Genomic DNA, 27,842 nt, shown 5'->3' with positions numbered 1-27,842 from the left:
TGGCAGAAATGACGAGCAGAATCCGAAACCAGGGAAGAGAAGCGGCGGAAGAGGAATGGAAGAAGTTTAAGGACTACTTAAAGAAATACTATAAAATTAATGACAGCTAGAATGATGTTGGGTTTAAAATAAATGGTTACTATTAGTAATGGTTAAGATAAAGAGAATAAGGATGATTAACATAAATTTATAGTAAAATAAGGGAAGATTCGCTGAATAATTGTAAGAACTTGGAATACAGGAACGGGAAGCAAGAGGAAGTCGAGGAAGTAAGGTTTAAGAAATTAGGACATGAAATGGTACTTGTTTTTTGTTCTGTTATTGTTTGTTGCTTGTTTATGTATGTTTTGTTTGTGTTAATATAAAAATTGTTTAATAAAAAATATTATAAAAAAAAAATAAAACAATCCAGCATAAAACACTGCTGAAGAAAGTGAAGTATACTATGGCATAAAAGAGTAAATTGTAAAAATCCTTTATAGATGCCATGGGCTGCAACCATGTAGAAATTCGTGCTTGGGAATCAACTGAACTACATGCAAAAACTTACCTTGGCTCTTATAAACACTCCATTCCATAATTCCCGTCCATTCACCATGTTGGCTTGGACTGATGGAAGCTAGAGTCCAAAAACATCTGCAGGGCATTACATCGGCTATCGCCCGAGTGATAGTACAACTCATACCCTCTTCTTTCTATTTATCTTCCCACAGCTAAAAGAATTTTTGTATAATGAACAGGAAGAGGTTACAAATCTTTCCAAGAGTGAAATCATAGCGATGCATTCCCCTTGGAAATTGGCGCTTGCTTGCACATCCGTTTGGTGACGCTACAAGCAGTAATTTCATGACATCAAGAGGATTCATTCCTGCACATAAATCTCAGCAAATTGCAGCCTTTGCCATCTGAACATTTTTTTATGCTCTACTGCATCCAGTATGCTACATTTGCCTTTTTTTTCTTTTTGCCACTGTAACACATGAGTAGTTATCAGATAGCTTTGGGTTCCTAGGTAGCAGATCTAACCAAAAAGCAAAGGTTATCATTAGTCCCTAAATCCATCACAATATACACTCTTCCACAAGATTTCACTATCTTTCTGTTACTCCATCTTAACCTACATAAGCTTGCCACTTCTGCTATGAATTAAAAATACCTTCCAGTGTGATGCCATCTACAAATCTCACCAACCATATCACTATTTTTACCAAAGGTCACCTGTTCAAATATTGAATACATGGAACGAAGGACTGATCCCAGAAAAGTCTCTCCACATAATAACTTTTGGATTATGTCAGGCAGTTCCTCACCTATTTGAGAAACCAGGATAAAGCTCATTGAAGCCCATGGGTTGGGCATTTATGAAGAAATCTGCCAGTCTCAAAGCCTAATCAGACAGAAAGACTTTGAATAATAGAACTGTACCAATAACAGCCCCAGTAGCAGCATATAGTTTCCTCCCAAACAGGTATAGACTTGACCTGGTAGGCAATAAATGGTAATGCAAAAAGTAAACACAGACACCCAGGCCTATAACAGAAGTTCCAAAATCCACATTACCTTTATTAGGTAAATCCACATTACCTTTATCCAGATTACCTTTATTAGGCTGACTAAAATGTCACCATAGGGTGCAAGCTTTCAAGTTCTCCGGAACTCGTCCATCACAGAGTCTGCATCTATTCAGATCCCTAACACAGAATGGAGGAAGAGGCATGACGTATTCAAATGGGTCTCTATTAGTTGCTGCTCAGGTTTCAAGCTGCACCGAGTAAAAAATAAAAAGCTCTTGGCTTTAAGTGATGGAATGATCACATACAGAAAGTTCTGCTACGCATATTCAAATCTCATATGGTCAACCAGCCATCTCAAGGCTCTGTCGCTCCAACAACTCCCAACTATAAAGAGCTTCATCTCTTCAGCAGCCCAGCCCGTGACCCAGTTTTAAGTGTTCGCTTCACCACATTCTTACGGAAAGTGTTGCTCTTCACTAACTACATTATGAAGCGAAAGTCACCACATGACTTGCAGCCCATCATGCAGCAAGTCTGCCTGTCTCCAATTTATGTCAGTAACAGGCAGAGGACAGAATTCCGTTTTACACCTTGGCACTGGGGAGGGCAGGGAACCACTTGCGCCAACACTTTACCCCATGGTAAAAGTTAAGTGTAGACTAGAGTCTGGCTGCATACACACCAAACATCTAAAGCACATCACTTCCCCCAGAGAATTCCATGCTGGGAATTGTAGCTATGCGATGGGTAAACTCCAGTTCCAAGAATTCTTTACAGGAAGTCATGTGTTCTAAATGCTTTTTTCTGGGGGGAAACAGGGCTACGCATACCCCTAAACATTTTGTGAATCTAAGTTTAGCCTCATTGAGGGGCAATATTTCAATATGAGTAGGAAAACGAGAGTTACCCCTAGACATTTTGGGATATGCCATAACACAGATAAGTCAACACAGCTTCCTGGGCTAACACTAGCATTAGCAACATAATCATTAGGGCAGTAAATGCATGAGCTTGCTTACAATAGTGGCATGTTTCGTAGGCGTTGTCTTGCAGGTGTGACAGTGGCCTTTAGAGAGCAGCTTACAGGAAAGAGGTTGCATCACCCGGACACCCATGCGATTAGGAATACTGCTTGTTAAATGACTTTGCACTTTTTTGGCGAGCTCACAATGAGGACTACATTTAGAAGCAGCAAATTAGGATTTGCGCACACATACAAACCTATAGTTACCGGTGACTTACTTCCCCTGCCTTGCCGGCTTAATGAAAAGATTAACAAAGCAAACACAAAAGTGTGCTTATATAAATGCTCGATTTCTATTTTTAAAAAGGAGGCAATGGAGCTGGAAAAGTACCCTTGGAACCAGATGCCCTCATCTCCTAATCCCCAACGTGTCCTGAAATTATTTGGAGATGAGGGAATTGCACTCTTCACCTGCTCAGAGGCACTTTCATCTATTTTCACTTCACATGAGCAAGGGGAGCCCACATTGGCCAAACTATGCCCTATGGACTGTCATTTGGCAGTGACACGGAAACGAGCTTTTTCTGCTGTTGCCCCTGCCCTTTGGAATGTTCTTCCTCCTGCTATATGGGAATGCTTCTTCCATTGTTTGTTTTATGTGTCTTTTAAAGACCTAGTTCTTTGTCCAGGTTTTCCCTGACCACTAAATTTAGTTATTGAAGCTGGATCCTGCATTTGGTCATTCTGACTTGAATTTTATCTACCGTTATAGATAATGGCAACCCGGCCAGATGGGCGGAGTATAAATAATAAAAGTATTTAAATTTTTAAAAATAATAATAATAATCTTGCAGGATGTGTTTAGTTGAGAGCATCATAATGGCCATGGTGAAAATCTTTTTTCTTTTTTTAAGGCGGGAGGGAAGAGACACCCAGAACTAAAAAGATAGCAGTTGGTCTTGACAGCAAAATATTCAAGGAAATAAGTGGGAGGCTGGGTGTTTTCTACATGGAGGAGGAGGAGAAAATGGAGGGGGCATGACAGTAGCGTCCAAATATGTAAATATAGAAAGATGTCAAAAGTTTCCAGCTGCCATATGGAACAATTAGCAAGGGCCCTACATAGGGTGGCCATAACATGACTCAGACTATCTCCATGACACCTACATTCCATTCAATGTCACACAGCAGAGGCTGGAAACTTCAAGGCTGCTTTCCCTTCTGGTTAACTTTACAAATGCCACGCGCCAATAGCAAGAAGAGAAGCAAGAGGCATTATCAGAGTTCATGGACACCGTTCCAGCCAGGCAAAAACACTCAGGGTGTGAAGTGAGGATTGTGGCCTGGGAAAAGTTCCAAGGGCCAGACAGAGAGGGCTGAAGGGGCACATTTGTCCCAGGGACATGAGCCATTATACAACTATTCCACACCCAGAGAAATCCATGCCACCTCATGATTGGTGAGTTAAAGATTATTACAGAAAGAGACTGCTGTAATTCCTGTCAGTGACCAACCTTTTGGCAGGCTTTCACAAATTTCAGCTGGGAGGAAGAACCAGTCATTGCTGACATCACCATGGACTTTGCTTCCCTAGACTCCACTTGCATACACACAAGACTTGGGAATCCCTCCTTGTACTTCTGAGACTCTCCAAACCTCAGTGTGAGGTGAGAAACTGAACGCCTCTTCCTCTGTTACCCCAGATATTCTGGGAGTGTGCAAAGAACTTAGAACAGAAGCAGGGACTCTGCTATCCAGAACAAAATAAGACCTCTTGTGCCTCTGAGTTCTCTGTGATGTATGAAGAGCCTACAGAAGAGAAAGGGACTCTCATTTCGTGTGATCAACCAAGAACTGTGGTCACCACTAGTCATCTGCAAAACCCCTGGCAAGCTGGTAGCCGAGGGACAGTTGTTTATTTAAAGTGTACATTAGACCGTGTCTAGAACAAAATGGAAAAAAGACTGCTTTGAAAATAAGCGGGGTGTGTAATCATTTTTAATTATTCCACTGCTATCCCTTATCAGGACAACCCAATTAATTGCTGCTTTTATGCTTTCCCCTAGAGTAAAACAGTGGCTCTAGAACCTTTCTCCAAAACATAATTAGATCAACTGCTGTCAGTCACCGCAGCATCTCTGTGTTTTGTTATTTGCTGCATTTAAACCTATTATCTCATTAATCCATTAGGGAGGAGAATAAAGCCAAAATAATTCTTAAATATGCTTCAAACAAACTTAAATGGCTTAGACTTGTTAAACTGGAACCTTCTGTGGCTGTAAGAGCACATTCACAACCACCCTGGCTATGAAATGTTATTTTTTTAAAAAAAGAAATTTAAGTATCATTTCCCTTCCATCGCCAATACCTAGCCAACAACTTCTCATCCATTTCAGCTTCCCAAATGTATTTGTTAAAATTACCCAACAGCCCTAGAACAGAGCTGGGGAAGCTTTGACCTCCAGATCTTGTTAGACCACAACTGGCATCTTCCCTGACCATGCTTGCTGTGTCCACAACATTGGGAGCAGAGGTAGTCAATGCCACATTCTCCAGAAGGTTTTGACTACAACTCCCATCAGCCCTAGCCAGCATGGCCAATGGCCAGGAATGACAGCAACTGTAGTCCATAATTTATAGATGACACCCCATTGGTTATTCCTCACCCCTTGGCTGCCAGGGCAGCCAAGAAGTCACTCCAATATTTCATTCAAACTTTTAAAGGTATCCTCTACAAGGGATTCTCTTTTATACAACAAACCTTATGAAAACACTGCTGGGAAAGGGAGTCAGGACCAACACTTACTATAAACTTTATGTGCATTTTCACACTGTTACCTTATTATATATAATTTTGATCTGCATGGATGTTGTTTGAAACACTAAGCTCCTAAACATTCAATTCTTGGAGGAGGTTGCAATCTCAGAAGACAAATCACCACCCAAGCCAAAGCTCGTATCCACATTCAAACTTTCAATATTCTTACATTTGCTGAGCAAAACTCTCTTCACTATCACTCTGAGAATACACAGCTATTCCCAACATGACATTCTAAGAAGATGACTTACATCCTGCAATAATTACAAGTCATTCATGATAGGCAAGAAGACGCAGATCAATTCAGACAGTCTAGTCCCACTTACACCAGAAAACCAAAACAAAGCTATTAACGTAAGTAAGGATCACCCACTGACACCATAATAATGGGCCTAGAGCTTCCACCCACTCTTCATTGTGACTCAAATTACTTTTAATAAAGGGTGTGGCCACTCAGAGGTAAAGACAGATCAAAGGGTAGTGAGACAATTATTTTTAACTCGTGAATCTATTAGAGAAGTCATTTCCAAGGTATTCACTTTATGCTTATCAAGAGTCACCCCAGTGGACAAGCTGCCCTGACATACAGCTTGTCTACCACTATCAGTCTTGCTTGACATTGTAGAGTCTACAGCCACCAAGAAGCATCGGATGTGTTCCAGGATGCACAAGGTAGCCCAATGCCAGGGACCATCTGGACACTGAGGAGTGGTGGCTGGGTACTGATGAGTGGGAACCAGGAGAAGGGGTGTTGTTGGAGATTGACTTGGAAGAAGGAATCAGTGATCTGGGGAAGCCTGTAGCAGCCAGGAGATGAGAGTCAGAAGCAGGAGAAGCTGCAGGATTGGAGAGTGAAGAACAAGTGCAGGAGTTTGGAGAGATAGGTCAGCCTGGTATAGAGTCTAAGGCTTCCATGCCGCCTCCTCCTCCTCCTGCCCCCACCTCTCCTGCTCCACTGTCTCCCAAGACCATAGAGGACTGAAGAGGGAGGAGCAGAAGCTGGTGACATGCAGGTGCAGTCTTCGCCTGCTTGCGTGCAGCTTGGGTGGGGGAAGATATAGAAGCTGAGGTTGGTTGGAGGGGCTCTTTGTTGCTGCATTTGCCTGATGGACCTGCCTTTTCCTAACTTGTAAGTGGGCTTTTATAAAGAGTTGATTCCTCACTCTGGACATTCCTTGCCTGGCAGTGCCGTGTCAGGCATGGTCAAAGCTCCATGGGAACTAGCAGCATGCCCTGGAACATTCAACAACACACAAGAACTGCAGAGTAGCTAAATTGACACGGAAGAGGCACTCTGAAGGTAGAAAGTAAGGAAATCATCTTATTATCTGAACAGTCCATATAGCTTGGAACCCACATTTTATTTTCTTTCTAGCACTTCTCCCAAATGGTTCCCAACAACCAAACAGCAAAATAATGCATTTTTTAAAAAGTTGATATATTCACTTAGTAACACAAAATGTAGACAGATCACTTCCAACTACTACATTATTTCATTTCTTTTCAATGGGAGTGCTACAGGGTGTTCTGGGTTATTCTAGTTTCAAAGTCCTTAACAGGTGCTATTTAACTCGCCTTACAACTGGGCATGCCCAGGAAGCATACCTCTTGCATGAAAGTAACTCGACGAGTCAGGGATTTGCAAATTAATCAGAACAGCCAATCACTCTGAACCAAACTGGGTAGATTTTAATATGTAGGCATTTCTCGACAACAAGATTTAGTAATGAAAGGAGTTATTACTAAAAATGGTTGTCTAACTAAGGAAGCCCAAGTATAGTTTGCACTGCAAAGTTTCTGCCCATACTCTTGAGCAACCTTCCTCTACCAAGTACTTTCCAGATGCTTCTGGATTTGAATTCTCATCAGCCCCGGCCAGCATGACCAATGGTCAGGACTGATCAGAGTTGGGAGTCCAGAACTTCTAGAGGGTACTCAGATGTGGGAGTCTGCTTCACTGCTTTTCTTCATTTACAGAAAAGTGCATTCATTCTTATAATTTAAAAACCATTGTATATTAGCCATCAGACACTCAGAATGGGAAACATAAGTCACTGGTCCAGCACATTCTCACAAGCTACAGTGATAGACTGGCATTGCCAATACCACTGCCTCAAATGTATTCAGCATAAATATTTAGGACTTGGTTGCTGAGTGACCATTCAAAGAAAATGTTATTACTGTTTTTATAAGTAATATAAATATATATCTTCAGGGATTTAATCCTATCCAAAAGGATCATATGGTTACACAATCACTTGAGTGACCAGAAGACTATTCTTATTTTACACATTTGATAAAGATCACACAAAGTCATAACAGGACAAACTGTTTTTAATTAAGTTTGTCATTCAAAAAGTACAAACAAATGTTTGTTTTTAAAAAATAATAATGCATGGGCATTCTCTCAATGCTGCTTTTGTCCAAGAAGAACAGACAGTTCTTTCTCACACAGTACACAAATAAGAATATTTATATATCAACATATTAAAACAATGTTTTAAATACAATGGCTAAGATCCAAAGAACTACATTAGGTGTGCTCAGCCATCTGGACATGCTCAGTGGGATTTTTTAAATATATTCACCTCTCCTTTGAACAGTAGATCCCCCCGCACACTATATTACAAATGGTTTTTAAGAGGGTTTTTTTCAGTTTCAGAGGAGCTTTGCCATGTGTCCAAGGGCAGCTCTTCAAAAGGCAAAGTACAAGGTTCATTTGACTGTGGGGAAGTAGTTGTCCAGCATCCAAAAAAGCACACAATATATATTTTGCATAGCTTATTGAGCCAATGTACTTTCTCCTCTTTGAATCAGTCTTCCAATGACAGCCTAGAACTGTACCTCCCAGATGTTTTGGACTGCAACTCCCATCATCCCTAGTCATTGGCCATGCTGTAGTAACACATTGGAGAAAGCTAGTCTAGAGGGATTGACAAACTAATCCAGTGTATCTCAATAAACATTTCCACATAGGTTGCATTCAGTAAAAGGTCTCAAATACAAGCTTTTCAGAAAACAGTGGGGATCATATTCACAGTAGCAAAGAACACTAAAGGGAGCATAAAGCTGGTTCTCTGTCAAATTCGATATTTATTTGGATTTTATGAATATGGCATGGTTTTCCTCGTCACATTTGAATTGGTCCTTTGTCCAAGTTGCTCAAAGCAGAGTTCATTTAACTTTATTCTTGGATTCACCCTGTGGGTTAATTTAAGTAATACACTATGTGTCATTGGGCAAATGAAGTAATATCAGGCAATGTACATTTGTGACTCTTTCCAATCAAAATCCTACGAGTGAACATATCTCACAAATACAAGCTGTTCATTTAAAAGCAATAATGAATATTAGTCTTAACGTTATGACAGTCCACATGAAGGATGGGAAAGCAGCTAATCGCAGCAGCCAATTAAATGGAATAACCTCAAAGGAAGAAGTCTCCAGTCTGAACCTCACCTGTGCTAAGGGGCTTTAGGCAAGCTACTTTCACAGCATCTGAAAATGGGGGGATATTAATATAGACAGAGTTGTTGTAAGGAATGCAACAATACAATGAATGTGAAGTTCTGTAAACACTTGAAAATCCTATAAAAATATTCGTCCATGGATTTCAAAGCGTTTACCATGAGTATGATTAAATGTTAGAGATCACCTTCTATTTCCACTGAAACATGCTTAGGGCCCAGCCACAAATTTTCATTTAGATTCCACAAAGCCAAAGAAAAATGTATTTGGGGTTGTGGTTTTTCTTTTCTCTCTCTCTCTCTCTCTCTCTCTCTCTCTCTCTCTCTCTCTTTCTTCTTCTTCTTCTTCTTCTTCTTCTTCTTCTTCTTCTTCTCCTCCTCCTTCTCCAAGTTGTAGTTTCTAGGTGTATTTTTCCTCTGCCACCATGGGGATCAATTTTCTGCCTCAAAGAACCTACTTTTTCAGTAATGTTGACTAATATATTCAACACTGTATGCAATTCAAATTAGTTCTCTCACCAGAGACAGATTTATCCTGAGAGATTAGCTGTGCCAAAACAAACAGGAAAAGTCCCTGGATAGTCTTCACTCTTCAATATCATGCTACCCTACCATAAACAGAACTCAAGAACACAGATGATTCTTCCACAACTTTTGTACTATCAAAATTTTATCCTTGTAAAAGCCTACTTGCTATTCTTTTAAGCATTCCATGCTTAAAATGCAAAGGAGATTTCCATTTATTTCCAGCAGATGGACTAAAACGGCTTAAGGTTTTCATCTGCCTCTTAGGATCTCCTAGTCCTATTAGTCTGTTTCATTAAAAATTTACCAGGCTGAAATATTGTGTTTCTGCCTTTGAGGCCATTAGAGGAAACCAAGTACATGCTCTACCTGACTGAGAATGAAGAGCTACAGTGAAAAGCTAGGTGAGCCACAAAATGCCCTTAGCAAATAGACTTATTCGGCAGACGTATGAGAAGAATTGCTTATAGAACTGATGTCGAAACTGGTTTTATTTTGGCAAATTATGTGCAAAAATAGAAGAAGAAATCTATTAGTATCAGTACAGTATTGTTATTTTCTAAATTTGTATACTGCCTTCATCCGAAGATCACAGGGTGGTTCACAACATAAAAATACAAAACAAAAACAAACCAATAATCTGAGAGCAGACCATCCTAATAGGTCCCCCACCTCTGCAGAGGCTGTAAGGTGCTGAAAGCTGAAACCTCAAAAGGAAGTGATCTGGCCAGGACAAGGGACTAATTACCCCACTTTCAGATCACCCTCTTCCTGCCCTGTTGGGGGGAAAAAACCAAGGCCCAGAGTGTGGTTTGCCACATCCATTGGGCCAGTGATATTGATCAGTGATGGTTATCATGGCAGCTATGAAGTTCTGAGCCACCCCAGAGCCTGTAGCCTCAGCAGAGATGTTGAAACCAGCATTCCGGGAATCTTCAACACTGCGTCTCTGCCAGCTCAGGCAGGGATACTGCTGGGTAGTGAGGCGGGTGTTAAACCAGCAGAATCCCTAATCTGTCCCAATTGCCCAATGCCAGAAACACACACTCTAGATCCCGTCTCAGTTGGGACAGAGAGCCTGGAGAAAGAGACAGAATCTCTATAGACTACAGCAACTCCCCCTCCTCGACTCTCAAGTCTGCCCCGATGCAGCATCAAGTACCCAGGTGGGCACAACTGGGTGAGACCAACCAGATCTGTCTCCTCATCAGATCGTGGATGAGGGAGGTTTTACTCAGAGCTGAGCAACAGCAGCTGCAGAACCAAGGGCTGGCTGATAGGACAACCACGATTCCCCAGGAACCACAATTCCCTAGCCTGACCCACCATACTTCCCTTTGCCCAGAGCCAATGCGATTAGTCTCAACCCTGCTTCCCTAGCTCTTCCCTTCCCATGTATATCTTACATCCCTTAATTTTAAAAAACAATAACAGCTATGTAGAATTACATTTATACATCATTTAAAACTAACGAAATAAGACTAAACATTCTAAAGCAGCTGACAATTTTACCCACTCAGCCTTCTTGATACAGATATAAGTAAAAGGTGAGGGTTGCCACTTCAAAACAAGATGCTTTCGCTTGAATGTGTCCTTGAGACACGACTTTTTGCATGAAGCACTTTTAACTAAATACTTTTCTATGCCAACTGTACTCACAACTGTACTCACATCTACTTATCTCAAACAGGAAGTGGAATCGCACACAGAGAGTAGAGGCAAATGGCCATCAAAAACCTGCTTCTGATATTCATGCAAAATATCATTAAATGAAACCTGTTCCTGCACATTACTTTTAAGTCTAAGGACGCTTCACAGCAGCACCTGCAAGACTGAAGAAGCCATCTCCTGGTTCTCAGGTCAATGAGTAAAGCACACCCTTTTTTTAGAGTTTACCGCATAACCAGCATGCAAGTGGTCCCCTCCCACTTCCATGAAGGACTGAGGCTTGAAATACACCAAGATCCAAAAAGGCAACTGTTGGTTTGCAAGATTTGGGAATACCCCTCCCTTTTGTCATTGTGCTTGTTGCCTATTGGTGCTGCCCTCCTGCATTACTTGAGGTGTACCACAAAACTGACTCATTTTCTTTGAAGGAGCATACAGAGAAGTGCAAAAAGAAAGAAAAAAATAACCTAACCAACAGAGACTGCTCTTGTCCCCATATAAACACTTCACAGAAAAATAGGGGTGGGGGATAAAATAATAAATGATAATAATACATTTTATTTATACCCCGCCCTCCCCAGCCAGAGCCAGGCTCAGGGTGGCTAACAATAGTAAAATTACGGAAAAAACATAATATGGGGGGAACCAATTTAAAATACAGGTTAAAATGCAATTTAAAATGCAGCCTCATCAAAACCATAAGGGGAGGGAAACATAAGGGTCAGACTGAGTCCAGACCAAAGGCCAGGCGGAACAGCTCTGTCTTGAAGGCCCTGCGGAAAGATGTCAAGTCCCGCAGGGCCCTAGTCTCTTGTGACAGAGTGTTCCACCAAGTCGGGGCCAGTACTGAAAAGGCCCTGGCCCTAGTTGAGACCAACCTAACCACCTTGTGACTTGGGACCTCCAAGGTGTTGTCATTTGTGGACCTTAAGGTCCTCCGCGGGGCATACCAGGAGAGGCGGTCCCGTAGGTACGAGGGTCCTAGACCGCATAGGGCTTTAAAGGTCAAAACCAGCACCTTAAACCTGACCCTGTACTCCACCGGGAGCCAGTGCAAGTTTGTACTAAATACAGCTTATTTTAGTTATTTTTCATATCACCCTTCAGTTCAATAACTCCTAGGCTGGTTTACAATAAAAATAATTCGGGGGGGGGGGAATAGTTCCAAAGATGTACAAGTATGTGAGTAATGATGAGCGAAATTTCAGAAGCCAGAGAGAACAAAAAGAGGATGCCCAAGAACTGCAGGCAAAACTATGAAACAGTAATGATTCCTACTCGTTACTAAGGTGGGGGCACCTTTGTTCCACTCATATCTTAATGCAAACTTACAAAATTTGCTCTTCTCAAATGAATACGTGAACAGGTCTTTGAAACAGAAATTTGAACTCCTCTGAATTTTGCGATGCAGTTCTCCAGCCAAATCATGCATACAGAAATGCATGCATTTGTAAGAAGTGCTTGGAAAATGTAATGGTTTCTAAGGGGTTGCTCGTGCGTAAGCAGGCACCTATCTCCCTGGCTGGGTGCAAACACCTGGCTGGGCTGCCAAAGTGAACCTTTTCTGTCCGGACCACCACTTACCCGTGGCTGACTCAGTCGCTGGCAGAATCCGTGAGTGGGCGTTTCTTAAACTTCTTCCAGCAAAGAAGCTCTTTGACGCCTAGTCTCCGCCTACGCTCTCTGCACGAAAGCCTTCTGTGCAGGGAGGGTGTGGGCAACGGAGTACCCCTACTCTCCCTGCTGGTCCCAGGCAAGGAGTCATGGGACCGCCTCGCCACTTCCCCCACCTGCCCCCCTTCTCCACTGGTGCTACGCTGATTCTCTTCCCCAGAAGATGGGCTGCTTCTCCCAATCCCTGGACGCTCTCTGGAATCCCTCTGGCTGTTGCGCTCTCCCTCCAGTAGTGATGGCAGTTCCCTGACAGAAAAATAATGCATGAAAACGATATACAAACATGGATTTTATCAGGGTGTGTGTAAATTTCCATGCAAACTTTTTTCATGAAAAGCTTTGCAAATGTTCAGCTGTTTATGAATGATATAAATTGCAAATGAAGAAAAAAGCACAATTAGAAGCAGAGGGGGACTTTGTACTTGTATGTGGAAACGGGACACATAGAATTTAAGATCAGAAAAAGTGGGAAACTGGAAGAATTTGAAACAGAGAGATTTGTTCACTCCTGCACTGACCCCAAAAGAGAATACACACAGACCTCTGAATAACTAAAATTATATTGTTTTAACATATTGCATGTTTCAATAATATTTCCCTAGCGAAGCTCCTCCTTTCTGTTTCCAGCGCCACCCAAGTTTAAAGCAGCAAAAGTTTCTACTATTAAACAAGCTTTTTTAAACTGTAGTATCTAATCCAAGGAATATTTAACAGTACAGAGTAATGGGATTAGCACACTTAAGAGTCCAACGAACTGCAGCTGTTATTTAATTCTCAACAGCCCAACTTTGCTTTAAAAATGAATTGAGCTCCATTTTTTCTATAAGGCCACACAACAGGGGTAGCCAATGTGGTGCCTTTAAGATGTTGCAGACTCCCACTCTTACCTGCCCCAGCTGGCATGGCCAATGGACAGGGCTGAGTTGGAGTCTATGATATCTGGAAGGCACCTAGTTGACTACCCCCATCCATTTAAGGATCAATGCACTTTCTGAGTCTTCTGCAGAGGTTTTATTATGAAATCTACACTGACGTAATTACAGGTTTGCTCAACTAAAAAGCCTGGCATTGCAGAATTGCCTGCTCACAACACACATCAGGTTGCCTACATTAGTCCTCATGCCGGTTGTTGTCAACGCTACAGACTATATATCCTTCGGCATTCAACATCTTGCCTGGGGAAGATAAAGATGTTCCACATCAGCTTCATAATGACCTTGTCTGAAACAAGTTTGGCCAAATACAAGCTATATTTTTAAGCAACAGAGATTAAGCATTTGGGTGAGGAGGAGTATGGCAGTTGTAATTTAATTGCTTCTTGCCCTGCTGAAGTCTTGAGAAAATAAACAGAAATTTATTCTCCCTCATGTTCCGCACCTTCCTTGCCATGACTCTCATCAGGACAGAAATGACATCATTTCTCATCTACAGATATAGATATACAGTGGTACCTTGGGTTACATACGCTTCAGGTTACATACGCTTCAGGTTACAGACACCGCTAACCCAGAAAAAGTGCTCCAAGTTAACAACTTTGCTTCAGGATGAGTACAGAAATCTGCTCTGGTGGTTAAAAACGGACCTCCGGAACGAACCCAAGGTACCACTGTATATATATATATTGCTTGCAAAAAGTTTAGTATGTTATGCTAGAAGATGACCTGTCATCTACATAAAGATACACAGAGTGCCTTAAAGCAGCCTTCCTCCACCAGGTGTTCTCCAGATGTTTTAGACTGCAACTCATGTGCTGGAAGGGGCTGTTGCAGTCTAAAACATCTGGGGAGCACCAGGTTAAGGAAGGCGGTCTTAAAGAAAAGGAATTCGGCTTATCTTGTATTTAACACAACTGCACCAGCAAATTCTTGAACAACCTGTTTTATTACATACATTTAAACCCTAACATGGTCAGGTACGCTCACCTAAAGGCCTGCTTTTGCCCATAATCACCAGCCAGCATTTAAAGATCGCCATCTCAGGCCCTGCTCTCTGTTGTCCCTTTAAATCTGGACTCGTTTGACAAGAGAAAGGACCTTTTTGCAGCGACATTTCAGCTAGGAACTCCTTCCATGGAGAAGCCCACCAAGCTCCTCCCGTTTTCTGGTGCTTTTAAAAAACAAATCTTGGCTACTGCCCATGGTTAGTGAGGGAAAAGTTTAACCACGAGTCTGGGTCTGAGAAAGTTTCTCCACCAAATATTGGCTTAGCTCAACGCAGCATGGGAGTAAAAAAAATACTCAACAAAGTGCCTGTGGCCTCCTCTCCATGAGCCAACACGTTTGTCCAGTTGCAGCACTGCATAATTTGGTCTACTGTGTTGTGTGAACCAAGCCCATGTTTTTATCCGTGGTATTTCTCCCCCCCCCCCCAGTTTCTTTTTTAAACTGGACGGGTCAACCTGCTTATTTTAGAAACTGGATGGGTAAACCTGCTTTTCAAACTATTTTTGTTAGCTTTGCTGCTTTAATTATGAGAGTTTTCATTTTTATATCTTCACAGGCCACCTTCTGAGAAGATTTCCTAAAAGACAGAGTATAAATCTATAATCTATCCTCCACAAGCGGCGATAAAAATTTCCATAGAAAAAAGGCTAGCTCTCGAGATTGTCGCATCCCAGGAATAACAAGGACCGAACAGTGTGATGCAGATGAAAGGGGGAGGCCTGCATTCATAGGAAAGAGTAGGCTTTCATTGCAACCTGGAGGATAAAATAACTATGCCACAAAAACAGGCCACCAGATCTGCCCTATAAATTTCCATCCCCGCTGGCACAAAGTCACCAGGGGCACCCTACAGCTAACCCTTATATGTGGATGGTTACCTTTCCCTGATAAATCACATGGCAAACCGAATGTTTTATTTCATAGAGTTTCTTCCTAGTGTAGGAATAAATCAGTGCTAATCAGAGTGCATTACATATTAATTGTAACACTTTAGTTTTACTTGTCAAGTTCTTGTACTTCTGTTGTAAAATCCATGTGATGCCCTAGATACTGGCCCAGTCTTGATTTATACAGATCCCTCAGGAGAGATCAACTGTACCACACAGGGACCCTGTTTGTAATATTCAGCTCTTCACCTCCAAAATGATAAGAACAATGCTTGCTGCAGAGTAGGCTTGCCCAACAGCTGTGACATTACCTAACTTTCTAAAATGAAATTTAAACCTGCGTTGCTGAAGCCAATAGGATCTCACCTTTCACTTGACAGATAAGCTAAAGCTGCAATTCTAACCCCACTGACCTGGGAGGAAGCCCACTGAATTCAGTAGGACTTACTTCTGAGTCAGTATAATTAGGATTGTGCTCCAAGCTCCTAAAGCAAACATCCTTTGCAGTGTCCTCCTATACTGGAAAGAATGCGTATTCACGAAAAACAACCATCCTTTACTTGTCAACAACTCAGTGGAAAAGCACAGCCTATGATTCTCTATTTTGCTTGCATTAGGTCTCACATGGAATCCCTGGCACCTCCAGTTAAAATGAGCTCCCATAAGGAAGCGTAGAGAAATTGTGTCCACAGTCACTGCCAGTCACTTTAGGCAATATTGAGCCTAGTCTCTGTCAATCCAAAGGAATACTTTTTAAAACAAAAAAACAAAAATTTGGCACAGCAAAGGATCTAATATGATATACAACTGGCAATTCTCACTTCACTAACCATCATCCCCTCATATTCAGTTGCCTTCACAGACTTTCACCAAATGTGGAAAAGCATCACCTTTTCATTCTTTGCATATCAAGCACCTCCCATTCTCATTATCTATCTAGTTTATTAATTTTCTAGGTAAGTTAAATGCCATTGCATGGCCATTTTAAACCAATTCATTTTGTAAGTGAAGTACAAGGTAGACTGTAGACTCATGTGTCCAAGAAAAATAAAAATTCCTCATGAGCTAACATCCATACAGGAAGAGACGGAAGACAAATGCAATCAAAATGAGTTTATTTATTTATTTATTATTATAAATATTATTACAACACTTAACATGAGTGTCTCACCAATGCATCTCTCTTAGACACAAATTTATTTTTATAGCTATATATTTTATGTCAGGGCCTTTCTGCTAATTTGACAATGGGTGAGTTGCTGGAGTGGGAGGAAAGGAGTATCCATCCATCATTACTTTGGTCAGCAACTGCCTAGAGCACTGTTTCCCAAAGGGGGCAATACCGCCCCCTGGGGGGTGCTGGAACGACCCAGGGGGTGATAGTAGCCTTGGGTGCAATTGGGGTGGGGGGGTTGAATATAAATGAGGGGGTGGTGGAAGCATAAAGAAAGAAGAATTTTTTGAAAAACCATCCATACATGTTTCATCTGTTCTGTAATTATGCTTACCAATGTAACACAGAGTTAAAGTCGTCGTGATTATTTTCCAAATAAACAGACAAAATGCAAAATCAGTGGTCAAGTCCTCCGACAGATCTTAACAAGCATTTTTTATTTTAATAGTATCCTTTTGAAATTAAAAAATTGTCCAGTAGCACCTTAGAAACCAACTAAGTTTGTTCTGGGTATAAGTTTTCGGGTGCATGCACACTTCTTCAGATACTTCTTCGTCAGACCAACATGGCTACCTACCTGAATATTATCCTTTGCGTGTAATGCACTATGTTACTATGGTTGATTTTAATAAGTAATTTTATAATTTAAAGCTTCAAGGTGTCTTATTTACAATAGCATCTTTCTTTACTATGTTGCAGGACATAGGTAGAAATATAGACACATAAAAAAACGCCAATTTGTCACTGCATCTTTCTGTTCACTCACTTAAAGAAGGCAGATTTCCAGGAGGGTGCTAAGTAATTATTTTTATGAAAAAGGGGTGGTAGGCCAAGTAAGTTTGGGAACCTGTGGCCTAGAAGCAGGTTGAACTTTATGATCAAGTCATAAAACCCCATGAAATCCCCCTCTTTGCTAGCCCCTCTCATAGTGCTGTCATGCTGCCAGAATTGCTTAGAGATTTCTCCAGTACCCTTCGGAAGCACTGCAGACATTTCATGGGGAAAGCTACACAGGGTGAAATTCTAGCTGCTCTGCCCTTTTCAATGCACAGTAGCCCTCAGGGCCAGGGGCTGGCAGCTACCTCCCTGCTTAGGCAAGAAAAGAGAGAGGCAAGCAGTAGCCTTCCAAGGAAGCCCCACCCTGAAAGCGTTTGATTAAGGATGAAAACAGCTATGACTAACAGTGTAACAATGCAAAGTCCCAATGGGCAGAGCTGCCAGATCCCAGCTGCCAAGCTACTAATAGTCAACGAGTTTCACCTGCTACTACCTGGTATCAGGTGCTTCATGCTCAAACCAGAAGATCATCTCACCAGGTAACTTGGCACAATGACAACCGACGGCAAATGCCTCCTGATACAGGCACACTCTAGAAGGCAAGTTGACCCTTCCAAGTGGCCCTTCAACAGAGGGAATCAATAATCAACTTCCACTTTGCTCTCAGCTTTAGGTTCTCCCATGCATTGTTTGCTTTAATGTTGTGGATGCCCTAAAGGGAGATATCCCTGAAGAAGCATGGAAAATACCACAGGTTCAATCCCCAACATCTTTAGGTGGGGCTGAGAATCATAGAATCATAAACTTGTAGAGCTGGAAGAGACCATGAGCATCATCTAGTCCAACCCCCTGCAGTGAAGGAATCCTTTTGCCCAATGTGAGACTCGAACCCAGACCCTGGGTTCTCATGCTCTACCAACTGTGGGAAAGACCTCTGTTTTCAACCATAGAGAACTGCTGCCCTTCACTAGAAGCTTTAGCTACCTACATCCTGACAAGATTTCTTGACGTAGTCAGTAACACTGGCTACGTTCTCCCCTGCCCCCCCCATGATATTGTTCATTTTTCTTTTCTATTCTCTTTTTAACAGACATGCTGCTCATAATAAATACAACTAAGGGTGCAGCTAAATTACTGTTTATCCATCTTTCTGTGAAACTTTGTTCCGTGTGTATTGTCTACAAAGTTGCCTACAGCTATCCACAATAAGAAAAAAACAGCAAACTGCCTGGGAAAGCAAGCCTTTCTACAAAAACAACAACCAAAAAAACACTCTCATTTAAAAAAGAAAACCTCTTTTACTGTGGGGTAAATTGAAGTCAGAAAGGCTTTGCATCATTTCTTTTGTTTTGAACTTTTTGCAGGACTCCAGCCTTGGCCTACTAAGTATTAAGCACTGCAATGCTCTGTTGGTTTTCATTAATAACTTGATAAAAATAAGAACTTGATAAAAACCATTCAGAATGGCACAGACCCCTTCAGACAACTGGGCCAGTTCCTTATGAGCTCTACTGCAGCAGTCCTCACACAGTATGAATAAACTGTACCTCTTATAAAGGGTCTCTCATTTGGTGATATTCTTCAGAAAGGCAATTTCCCCCCAGGACTAAATCTGGAGAGCTTATTTATACTACTGAGCATGCCTTACATAAATTAGGTTTTATTAAGTATGCTGTGAGTATGTTTTATTTTTACCTTGTCAGCTACCCTGAAAGGGCTTCTGCCCTTAAAAATGCAGCCTAAAACTCTTTCTAATTAATTAAACATGCAACAGTTTGGCTTTTATTCCAATCTTTCTCTTGCCAGTAAAGATAACAATGCATATTTTTTTTAGTTTTTATTATCGCCATAATGCTGTAATCCTTGAAAGACTCTTGAGGGATGTTAAAATAACCACCATCAACAATTTATAGTGTACTTGGGTTTTGGCAGAGCTTGTTACTAAAGCTAAATTGGAGAGCAAGAGTCTCATTTTTCACCTCTGTTAATGTGTCATACTTGCAGCACAAGAAGGCTTGCTTCAGTTGTCAACCTTTGTACTCTCCTGAACTGAGGATCAGGTTCACAGGCCATTTTACAACTTAATGATTTCAAGAACTGTGTGAGGAAATTAGCTCATCTCTCCATCAGCATTAGGTGCAAATGACGAGATCTATTCCTGCTCTGGGATCAGAATCTGTAATTATTCAACTATATTTATTGCTCCGAGAGACACCATATTATCTAGACCAATTACTGCAGTATCTTTAGTTATTTTGCCTCTGATCTGAAGGGTGAAAGCAATAACACCTGTTAGGAACTGCTTGCATCACATTCACTGCTAAGGGACCTCCTGCATTTGAGATTTTCCTGCTTCTGTTCATATAGTACACCCAAAACTCACGGGATACAAAGCCCCCATTTACAGCTTGTTGAAATGCCCTTTCTACACAGCACACATACACAGAATCCTGCACTATGGGTGGGTGGTGCCATCTGCATATGGGAAAATATGATGCGAGAAATGCCATGCTATGGAAAATGCACACATTTTCTAATTCAAAGATCACTCCTGCAAGCAATTCCCTTCTTCCTTTGCCCAGGAAAGTGTAACATGTAAAAATAATGCATTCTGTCCACAGTCCAAAACAATATGTTGCATCTCAGGTTTCCCTGGTTAATCTGCAAAATATCCAGCACCATCTAATTATGTCATATAGTCAAAAGTACTGTCCTTCAACTGAGAAATATGTTGGCAAGTGGTTTTCACAGGTTACAGGAACATAGGAATACCTGATACCAAGTCAGAACATTAATCCATCTAGCTCAGCTTTCTGAACAATGACTGGCAGTAACTCTCCGCGGGAGACATTCCTTACCCTACCTTGAGATACCAGAGATTGAACCTAGGATATTTTGCATGTAAAGCTCTACATCTGAACACTTAATAGTTTGTGAAAATGCCCAATTAACAATGACCAAGATCCAAATAGAGGCATAGGTTTATGCAAGAGGCTTGTCCTAATCTAATGGAATCTACAGTATAATTTAAGATTCCCTTGCCACCCAATAGCAACATTCTCTAGGTGGCTTGCAGTATCCTAGACAACATTTTAAGAAGCTTCACTTACTGATATACATGTACATGCCTCGTTCAGCTTTGCATAATTCAAGAGACAGATAGCATAATGAAAGTCACTCCCCTCTACCTTAAGGAGCATTTGAAATACCATGTCCCATCACCAACAGAGAATTTGTCCAAGGAAGAGGCAGGCATGGTTCTTGACTTTAGCAATACCATTCCAGTGTCTCCACTTTTCCCAATTTCTGTACAAAACTTAAACCCACACAAAGAAAGGCACAGCTTCCCGAAACAGGGGTCATCAGACAAACTGAAATTTAATATCAACAGCTAATGCAAGACCAAACACTTAAAATGATTAATTTTCTGCCACACACCACAAAGGAAGCAATTTCTCAAGATTCATAGATAACCATCACCCTTCCTTCCTGAATTAATCCATGATAAAATGTATTATATTATCATTTTGTGGCCCAGTTCCTGTTATCTTTCATTCTCACCTTGCTAACTGTGGGCAGTCAGCACAAGTTACAGTTGCCTGGAGATGATGCCAGAAATTACCTCCTAGCACCCATTGTGCTTTCTGTCTCCATCTCCTATTCATTGCGGCCTTGGAGCGGGCCAGGATGGCATAGTTAGTACTTCTAAATAGAATGTATAGCTTCTTATAGTACAGGCATGATAGAGATCTCCATATACAATAAAATACACTCACTACACAGCAGTTGCTTTTAGTAACATGTATGTGGAGATGGCAATGTAAACTTAGGCTCACTATTGTATCTCCATTTCCTTATCTGTGAGTATGTACACCAAGGGTACCCAATCTGGCTCCTCCAAATGTCACAGTACTCCAACTCCCATCAGCCCCAGACAGGATGGTCAGGGTTCTAGGATGATGGGAGTTGTAGTCCTTCATTATCTAGGGAGCACCATATTGGCTGAAGTCAGAGAGAGAATACACATATGCGTATAAATATACGCAATCTACTTAGAACACCTGAGAGATTCAACAAGAGATCCGGGCCAGAGTTTGTGAATCACAATTTCTGCCACAGAGAAATGTGTGCACTCTGTTCTCCATCTAGATTATGAACACTTCCCAATGGGGGAGACCCCACCCCCCAAGTCTCAGCTTCAGACATTCAACAGGAGTCCATAAGTACCACAATACCATTATTGCATCCTGGTAACTTCTCTTTCCTACCTACCAAATATCCAAAGCTGTTCCATTTAATGTATCTCACAATTAGTTCCTGGCTCTGAAAGCTCGTGCAACTTCTTTTTTTATAAGTTTTTTTATTGTAGCAGACAAGCATAGATATTCTTCTGTAACTTGTACTAATAGCCTGTGACCTTTGATCTCAGGTGTGCATTTTGGGTCAGAACCTTCCACCAAATGCTGGTGTTTATCTTCTCCCTAAAAGTCTTGAGGAAGGTTATGCTGTAATAAACATCTTGATAAGGAAGTCTAGCTTTTCCCTGCTGCAAAACCCAGAGTGCATCCTCATTGCTTCCTTCTTTAATTATAAGAGATTACTCAGGTAAGGGCTCAGGACTTCTCTATTAACACCAGAGACTCAGGTTCCACAGTAATCATCACATTCTGAATTAATTAGCAGGCGGCATGTTAATTTAATGAAAGAGGCAGGCAAGGTAACAACCACTGTGTGCAAGGAAACCTTCTTTCGTAGCTATAGTTTCTAATGTTTAGATATTTAGATGTTATTGTTAAAAACAATAATAATATTTTAAACCTCATGAGTACCCGCTATCCTCCCATATCATATGGCAACACACAGCATCAGGAACTTTAAACCCCGCTCCCCATTCTCCAAATAGCAACTGCTCTGGAATTATAGCTGTCAACTTTTCCCTATTCTTGCAAGGAATCCTATTCGGAATAAGGGAATTTGCCTTAAAAAAAGGAAAAGTTGACAGCTATGTCTGGAATGTCAGCTTCTTTCTTCATTTCAGAATATCTGATATACCTCAAGCAAGCAAGAAAGCAGTAAACAAACCCAAGGTAAGTGTGTTTGTGAGGCGGAATTTTTTTTCAGAACTCAGAAACCTTCAAAGTTCTCTTTAGGTCAAAAGTTCGGCAGCCTCTCCCAGCTGCAATCACTTCCTACAGAGAGTAATTACCGCATTTAGAAGTTCTCCTAAAGGTGAGCAAACAACCTGCAACAACTGCCACCCAAAGTTTCCAAAATCAGAGAGAGAGGCTAAATCATTCCATAAAACATGCCGAGAATGACGAACAGGATGGAAAGCCACCCTTTAACCTATATATACACATACATGTAAATTATGACACATATATATGCACAAACATACCGTGTGTGTAGAAAAAAAATTACTTGCAATGTACATAAAAAAGAGCAGGCTAGTGTATGCTTTTGGAGGTGACTTTTAAAGACCTCCGATCTTGGAAAGTGTTAACAACTTCCCCAAACCAAAGCCTATGTTGCTGTTCATATCTATCTATAATAAAACAAGTCGTATTCCAAGCTTTATCTAACAAAAGTCAATCAGGCTTCCCACATGAACAGCGTCAGCAACAGGAGGGGAAAAGCCCAAGACAGAAAGCAGACCCGAATGCAAGGGAGAGAGGGAGGGAGGCGGAGAAAGAAAGAAGAAACTCGGGATGGAAAAAGAGGGAAGGGGCTCAGAGACGGGGAGGGGGGAAAGAGCCAGAAGAGGCGAAAGGGGGGACAAGGCAGCAGCGCAGCCGCCGGCTTTCTGAGCCGGGAGGGAGGAAGGCAGAGCGCGGGGCTCTCCGTCTGGCCCCCCCGTTTACCTGCCGTCGCCGCCGCCGCCGCCGCGCTTCGTCCCCAGCTGATGCCGACTCGGCCCGGGCGTTGCGCGGCTGCTGCTGCTGCTCCTCGCAGCTCCGCCCCGGCGCTCCTGGGAGCCGAGAGCGGCCGAGGCGGGGCCTCCGCTGACGCCACGGCAGGAGAGGGAGGAGGAGGAAGCGCCTGGTGCCGGCCGGAGTTGGAACTTGGAGCGGCGCTTGTCCGCTCTCCTCCCTGGCCAAGGGATGGTGAGCATGCGCGGACCCAGCCGAGCGTGCTCAGTAAGCGGCGCCGAAGTCACCTGCCCAGTTCGTTGCCCTTTCTCGGACTTCTAAGTCATATACAGTGGTACCTCGGGTTAAGTACTTAATTCGTTCCGGAGGTCCGTTCTGAACCTGAAGCTGTTCTTAACCTGAAGCACCACTTTAGCTAATGGGGCCTCCTGCTGCTGCCACGCCGCCGGAGCACGATTTCTGTTCTTATCCTGAAGCAAAGTTCTTAACCTGAAGCACTATTTCTGGGTTAGCGGAGTCTGTAACCTGAAGCGTATGGAACCTGAAGCGTATGGAACCCGAGGTACCACTGTATGCAAGAAGTAGAACTCGAGCGATCTGCAGCGGGGCAGGAGGACTCGGAAGGTTGTTCAGATAGCAGAGGCTCCCTGCTCAGGGCTCTCCCCTTTGGCTGCCCGCACGAGTCTAATCTTCCGAGTCTGCTGCATGGCAAAGGCAAAGTATCGCCTCAGGCCCCCCACCCCATAGAAAAGGAGAGAATTGGTACCCACACCACGATCATACGCAAAGAATACGGAGGTTTTATCTAGCACAACACCAACAAAGTTGTGCGCAGCTACAGCAGTCCATGCATTTTAATATTTTATGAAATATTATATTTAGTATTTTATTATCCCTGTCTTTCCATGTATCTTGGTATTTCGAGGTTCAATTTGTGATTCAATATACTGTATTTAGGAAGTGAAGATTGAGTTTTCTTTGTTCATCCAAATGTGACGTTCCCTTCCCCAAACCTTCTTTTTTGAAGAAGAAGTTTTTCCTGTCCTGACATACAGGTTTCTGAGATGAATGAATATCTGTAGCAATAACAAACACTTTTGGAACATTAGGAGAGAAAGGATAGATGTTCAATGTGGGCATTTGTTAGGAAGATACATAAGGAAGGAAGGAAGCTCGGAGCAAGTAGGACTCATGTTGTTTGAGCACAGTAAGGCAATAAATCCCCTGTCCAGCCCAGAATTTCCTGTGTTATTGAAACCAGCTCTGAGCAAGTTTGTTTTCTTTTTCTTTTCATCTTTGTGGGACGCAGAGTGGCGCTTTCAGCTACAAAGCTGACCTGCACATTCTTGCAAAGAATACTTTCCTCTTTGGCCTAGAATGCAGGAGTGCAGGCTCAATGGAACACCTTTTCTTCCCATCCCCATTGTCACAGGAGTGCAGTAGAAATCCCATTTCTAAAATAAAAAGCTAACAAACAAAGTTCACAATTCAAAGTCTGAACAGCTTCACTTCAGGCTTTCCAAAAGCAGTTTCTGAGATGTGTTTGGGCAGGATTCTTACAAAAGGCATGCTTTGCAGCTAATTATGTTCCTCATTCACATAACATGGCATTCACATAACAAAACAATTATTGCTGGGATGGTTAAAGTGGGTGACCCATTTCTGTGATGTCAGTGCAAGGTTATTTCTGCCTTGTTTTTCATGCCACTCCCACTTTTCTTCTTAGTTCCCTGTCACATACCAACAACCTTAGGTGATGACCTCTGTTAGGCTAGAAAACGCCTTCATTTGTTTATTGGCACACACAGAGGCAATCACAGAGCATCTTGTTAATGGGAAATTTACAGGACATAGATGGTCTTTGGTTATTTTTATTTTCCCTTGTGTCAATTGTGTATAAATTTACATAGATTTTGCTCTTCAATATTGAAGGGTTCCCAGAGCAGTTATCATCCAAAAGCAACCAATGACCCAAAAGCCAATGGTTTCACTAACAGAGCAAGCAAACAGCAATAATTTTTAAAATTTTAACTGGCAAGATACCAAAGCTACAACCTCACTCCCCAAATTAACCCTTCATACCACAGTATCTTCATCCTTCAGGATGGCACTTAACTATTAATGTCACAAAAATCATAGTAAAACTGCAGTAGCAAGCAAAATATATACACTGTGGCAGGCAGAAGAGAAAATCACATCTATTTCCCACCACTGCCCCCCCCCTTTTCCCCAATAGTATATAATACAGTATATTATACAGTGGGGGTGGAGAATCCCATGGACTGGAAGGTCTGGTAATTATTCAGGTTGCCATAGGTGTGGAGAGAGAATTTAACTCTTTATTAATGTGCTGGAGTCATGAATAAAATTCCTTTCCTAAGGCTGCTAATTGGCACCAGGATTTCCTCACAATGCACAAAGCAACAGAGGAGGAATCTTATTCAGGGCTGTAGCCCTCAAATAAGGGGTTAACACTCACAACTTGCTGCATCTTGGGTAATGATGAGTCGTCCTCCCTGCACAGTTGATGCTATTAGCATTTGCTTAAAATTTGCCTGTTCAATGCTATGATGTATTTAATGTCATGTGTGCTCTGGTGCTCTTCTCTGCTGCATAGTTCATGAGCAGGCTTCACCACTGTGAGTATTTTATGTTACGAAGTGGTCTGCAGAGCATCTATGGAATTTTAAAGAGTTGTTTTAAATTTGCTGTGTAGTGTTTTGTTTTGTTTTAAGGGCACAAGCAGGATGCATAAGAGGAAATAGTATGCTGCAGCGTAATGTATTTTAATGTATATAAATCACTCAGTTCCATTCTCCTTTTTTGAGGCCAGAACTGCTGCCGCCCCCAGAACCATCTTGTGTGACAAACCTGTGGTATGCTTGGGGTTATTCCAGTTGTAGCAATGTCCTACAAATATATGCTTCTCCATATACATTTTGGAAGCAGGCCAGGAATGGGTTTTCCCAATACAGTGGTACCTCAGGTTAAGTACTTAATTCGTTCCGGAGGTCCGTACTTAACCTGAAACTGTTCTTAACCTGAAGCACCACTTTAGCTAATGGGGCCTCCTGCTGCTGCCGTGCTGCCGGAGCACAATTTCTGTTCTCATCCTGAAGCAAAGTTTTTAACCTGAAGCACTATTTCTGGGTTAGTGGAGTCTGTAACCTGAAGTGTATGTAACCTGAAGAGTATGTAACCTGAGGTACCACTGTAGAAATACAATTATTGGCAGGCACTAACATAAGAGTGCTGTTAAATTGCAACTCATATAGCACTTCAAAAGGAAGGACAGGGTAAATCCCACTTATAGTGGTGGACTGTGCTAATATGGCACCCTGAACAAGGGCACAGTTTGGCACCCACTAAATATTTATGTGCTCTTCTGTATAGAACCCTGCAAGGCAATTCTTGAAGTTTACACGATCCAATTGCCCCTTTTTAATACAGTCAAACCTCAAACGGCTCAGTTTTTGAACGTTTCGGCTTCCAAACGCCAAAAACCCAGAAGTAACTGCTTCGGTTTTTGAACGATTTTCGAAAGCTGGTCTAGCATTTTCACTGATCCAGCTCCCTCCTCTCCGCAACCTCTTGTCTAGCTATCCAGACGAAAGCGCAGCATCCTTTCGTTGGAAGGGTTTTGTCAGAGGGTTTCAGAATACCAGTAACCGACTCTTTAATTGCAAAGGATTTCCCCTAACCAGATGTCAGTAAGGGAAAGGCTTGAGGTTGCAGGAAAAGAAAATAGCTAAGGAAGTGGCCGCAGGGAGGGTGGCTGGTCCATTCGTACACCCCCCCATCCCAAACCTGCACATCTCGCCCCTTGGTATTGTACCCAAAAAGACCCATGGTGAGTTCAGATTAATCCACAACCTTTATTACCCTAAGGGTCTCGCTTTCAGATGTCTCGCTTCCGGTTGCTAGCACCTGGAGCTCAACTGTTGCCTGAACCCTTTCCGGAGCACCAGTGGAACCTTGGAGACGCAAAGTGATTAAGGGAGTATTAGCATCGGTCGCACCCTCCACCCTTAGATCTTACAAAAAAGCGTGGTGCGATTCATGGGCTTCAGGTCAGGGATATTGGGGCTTTCGCCTAGCGTGTCACCCACCACGGATGATGTTCTGCAATACCTTTCCCATCTTGACGATTTGGGACGGGCCCCCCCAAAACTTTAAAGATACACGTAGCCGCCATCAGCTTCTTTGCTAAAGCCATGTTTTCCTCTGACCCGTGCAGTGACTTCCTGATCCGCAGAGCTATTGAGGGTTGGGGCAGGCTACAACCCCCCTAGAGCCGTAAGCCAATTTCTTACGGGCTGCTATCTCAGATACGCACAAAGCTTAGGTCAATCTGCTGGGCCAAGTTTGAGGCCCGCCTCTTTTCCGCAGCATATGCGATCGCCTTCTTTGGCGCCTTGAGGGTCAGTGAAGTGGTAGCCAAGGTTAACGCAAGTGGGAGGAAGTGCAGTTGACCGAAGCTAGCATGACTGTGCGGATACGTCAATCCAAAACGGGCCAGGCAGGTAGGGGTTCCCTCGTAAAACTTACAGCTTCAGTGCAA

At 42.3% G+C, this 27,842-nt stretch overlaps 1 protein-coding gene across 6 annotated transcripts in view; it reads right to left on the bottom strand.

Moving 5' to 3' along the window:
• The window catches only part of MYO6 (myosin VI), a 104,603-nt gene extending 81,121 nt beyond the window's left edge, over positions 1-23,482 (bottom strand). For 2 of the 6 annotated variants that reach the window (XM_053381307.1, XM_053381310.1), the window contains exon 1: positions 23,273-23,481. The gene's annotated coding sequence lies outside the window, so the exon portion shown is untranslated. Of the gene's footprint in view, positions 1-23,272 lie in introns of all 6 variants that reach the window. The other 4 variants (XM_053381311.1, XM_053381312.1, XM_053381313.1 and 1 more) reach the window with 3 other exon arrangements.
• Positions 23,483-27,842: the final 4,360 nt, after the last annotated feature.

Source organism: Podarcis raffonei, chromosome 3, assembly GCF_027172205.1.
Source record: "Podarcis raffonei isolate rPodRaf1 chromosome 3, rPodRaf1.pri, whole genome shotgun sequence".
In the NCBI taxonomy this organism is placed as follows: domain Eukaryota; kingdom Metazoa; phylum Chordata; class Lepidosauria; order Squamata; family Lacertidae; genus Podarcis; species Podarcis raffonei.
Note: the sequence above shows the minus strand (reverse complement) of the source record. Positions and strands in the feature narration are given on the sequence as shown.